The following is a 3492-nucleotide window of genomic DNA, read 5'->3' as shown; positions in this document are numbered from 1 at the left end:
TGTTCATAAATTGCATCATTTAGGTTGTATTTTTATGTCCAAATCATGTCTTGTTTCATACATTTTAGGTCTTTAAGCTTTGTTTTAGGACTTAAGGTTTGCATTAGGTCCCAATGAGTCTTTGCATGGTTTGGAGTCATAAGCAGGTACTTTTGAGGCCGTTGGAACATAAGAGATGTGACCAGGAGTTGAAATGGTGGAGAAAAGGGTCAGAAATGGTGAATATGGCCTAAAGGACTTTATCGGCAAGATCATGCACCGCAGGAAGGAGAATCTCGGCTAAAAATGTTGTCGGGTGGATTTTTCTCAGCCAAATGCTGTACCGGACCTGAGTTTTCTCAGCTAAAACTTTATGCCAAGAAGGATGAGATTTGTCAGCTAAAAATCTTACTGCGGGAAGAGATTATTGACCATTTTCCTTACCGCGGTACATTTTCCTTACTCTTGGCTAAAACTTGTTTACACCGATACACGCCAAAGATTGACCGTCCGAGGAACCTTCCACTCCTTGGATGCTAATGGGTCTTTCACCAAAGTTAGATCTGGTTGAGTGGTCTTTCAGGAGGATCTGGCTTCAAGTCATTTGGAGTTATGAGCTGAGAGTTATTGGGATCAGGAGACAAGCGGGTCGGTACAGGCTTTTGAGAGATATGCCTGGTGCTAAGTGTTTTTGGCAGGCCTCGGTGTTGTGCCCTTGACATTTTTTTACACCAGGGCCTATTTCCGAAGCTTTTTGGTCTAAACCTCGAGCTGACTCCTCGGTCATGCAACACCGAGGTGTGCTTGTTAAAGGAACTAGTCTGAAAACGACTAAGTGTTGAGCTAGGTATCTATGCGGTTTGATCTGAATTCTGTCTAAGTGTGAAACTGGACTTCGTCTTCAACCCCACGACATTTCACCTCAGACTCTTCCTACATAACCCCCTCAACCAAAGCCCCTTGGTATGCACACACCAAGGTGATTTCTTGCCGAAAAAAGAGGATCAAAACCTTGAGCTAACTCCACGGCTTGTCTACACCGAGGTGCAATGTTACTGAATAAAATGCACCAAACCTTGACCTGAGTCCTTGACGTAGCAACACCAATGGTACCTTTTCACGAGCCCAGATCAAGAACAAGATGCTCTAACGGTCACACATGAAGATGGATCAAAGACTAGGGTTCATGCATGTTCTTGGTGAATTCTTCATTTCAATCCTGGTTTACATGCACCCCTCGGCTTCAACACCTTGGCTTTGGACTCTCACACACCAAGGGGCTCACACATCTGTCCAAGAAGACCGGTTCAGTACCCGGTTTGTTCCAGGCTGACACGGGTCACGTAGCTTCACTATAAATAGTTTTAGGGACTAAAAACCCTAGATATACTTTATCCTTTTAGAGAACTTGCCTCTTTGGTGTAAAACTTGCTGCTTTATAAGAGATATCTCGTTTTACATCATAAAATTCTTGTTCTCATCATTTCTTTTCATCAAATCAAGCTTCTAATCATGCTTAACATCACTTCTTGCAAAAGATCAAGTGTGTTATCCATGATTAGTGAGTAGTTCCCTTATAAGGTCTTATAGATTAGGCTGCTGAACTGTTAGATTAGAGAGTTTAAGAGCTAGATCTTGCATTATCCATTCTCTACAAAATGTTCTCTATGCTAGATCCTTTCACATCACTTGTGGTCTAGATCAAAGGCACTTTCATGCACCAAAAGTGTTTGTTGAAATGCCTGAACCAAGTTTGTTAGAGGTTTAAGTGTCTTTCAACATGATAATGATAGTTTGATCACTTAAATGACTTATTAAACTGATTCTTAATGCTTGTTAATTCATGCTTCTCAAATGGAAATTTGGTATGAAAGAGGATTAGCATAGAAGTTTAATGCCTTCATGAGAGGATTATCTTGCTTAATGAGTTTATGTTAAATGGATTTGCTTGATTGTTTGTTCATTAGCTTTCTAGTCTAGTGTTAAAGCACCCTAATTCAATATCCTGTCTAAGGCCTTTGCATCATCATATCATATTCATAACCGCTTATCTTGCTTTACTTATTTAGTTGCATCTTAATCTTGTTTAAACTCTGTTTAGATTATTTGCTTGTCTTGTTACTAGTTTGGAACCAAAAACTCCCTTGTCTTGCTTGAATTAAGAATCTTTGCATATAAGCTAGTGTCTAGAACCGACAAGATCGATTTATACCTTTGTATTACAAAGAAAAGGGATTGATAACTCCATCTAAAGGCCTAGAAACCTTAGTTATCAATTGGCGCCGTTGCCAACTTGTGGGGATTTAGCATTAGTTTTTGCTTTGTTCTTGAGATCAAGTTTTTATTTTTTTGTTTTACTGATCAGTTCTTGAGCTTTGTCTTTGAGTGATCAGGTGTATGAGAACACGCTCTAGAAGTTCAGAGCCTCCTCTTCCTTACAAAACAATATAAACCTGATAGAAAAGAGAGCTAGAGATAGGGCTGCGCAATTGGAATGGTTGGGAATGGATGAACAAAACAGGATTGAGAGACAGGCTCAAGAAGCCAAGAATCAGGCTCACTTAACCAGGCACAGGCTGAGAGGAACGAGCAGCAAGCTTTTGTTAATCAGAACATGGCGCAAAGGAATGAACGCCAAGCACAGCAGAATCAACAACAAGCTAACCGCAATGAGCTGCAGGCTCAAAAAATTCCTCAGCCTCAGCCATAAGCTCCAAGGCGACCAGAAGCTCCACCAGTCTTTGTTGGTGAGAACGATAGAGCAAATGCACACCAGTACTGAGCAGGGATTCAAGCTCCACTGGTTCAAAATAACAACTTTGAAGTGAAAGCTTCTTTGCTCAACATGGTGCTGAACTCTAAGTTCCATGGTCTGCTAATGGAAGATCCCTTGGAGCATTTAGATCAATCTAACAGAGTATGTAATCTAACAAAGATCAATGGTGTTTCTGAGGACAGTTTCAAACTTAGATTGTTTCCCTTCAGCTTGGGAGACAAGGCGCATCAGTGGGAAAAGAATCTGCCTAGATGAACAATACAAACTTGGGAGGAATGCAAGCTTGCATTCTTGTCAAAGTTCTTCTCAACATCAAGGACTGCAAAGCTGTGAAATCATATTTCAAGTTTCACTCAGCACAGCAATGAAAGCTTTTTAGAAGCTTGGGAGCGGTTTAGAAGCTACACCAATCATTGTCCACATCATGGCTTTTCAGAAGCCTCTATTTTGGGTACACTGTATAGGGGAGCTGTCCCCAAGATTAGAAAACAATTAGACACAGCCTCAAATGGAAATTTCTGGGGAAGGAGATCAATGCTGTATTGGAATTGGTGGAGAATCTAGCCATGAGTAATGACACTTATGGGGAAGAATTTGACCGGAAAAATAGAAGTGAGGGATCTAGCAAAGAGCTGCGGATGGAGAAGGACATTAGAGAGCTTCAAAAAAAGCTTGACAAGGTTCTAGTGGCAACAAAAAAGCCATTACACTTTGTAGGCAAGTTTGATGATCAAGGT

At 40.8% G+C, this 3492-nt stretch overlaps 1 non-coding gene across 1 annotated transcript; it reads right to left on the bottom strand.

Moving 5' to 3' along the window:
• Nucleotides 1–3079: 3079 nt before the first annotated feature.
• On the bottom strand, nt 3080–3186 carry LOC112090185. Its single transcript, XR_002901533.1, has one exon. It is a non-coding gene; the product is annotated as a small nucleolar RNA R71 (small nucleolar RNA).
• Between the last annotated feature and the right edge of the window lie 306 nt (nt 3187–3492).

Source organism: Eutrema salsugineum, unplaced genomic scaffold, assembly GCF_000478725.1.
Source record: "Eutrema salsugineum unplaced genomic scaffold, Eutsalg1_0 scaffold_11, whole genome shotgun sequence".
Taxonomy (NCBI): Eukaryota; Viridiplantae; Streptophyta; class Magnoliopsida; order Brassicales; family Brassicaceae; genus Eutrema; species Eutrema salsugineum.
This window is presented reverse-complemented; position numbering and strand designations above follow the sequence as displayed.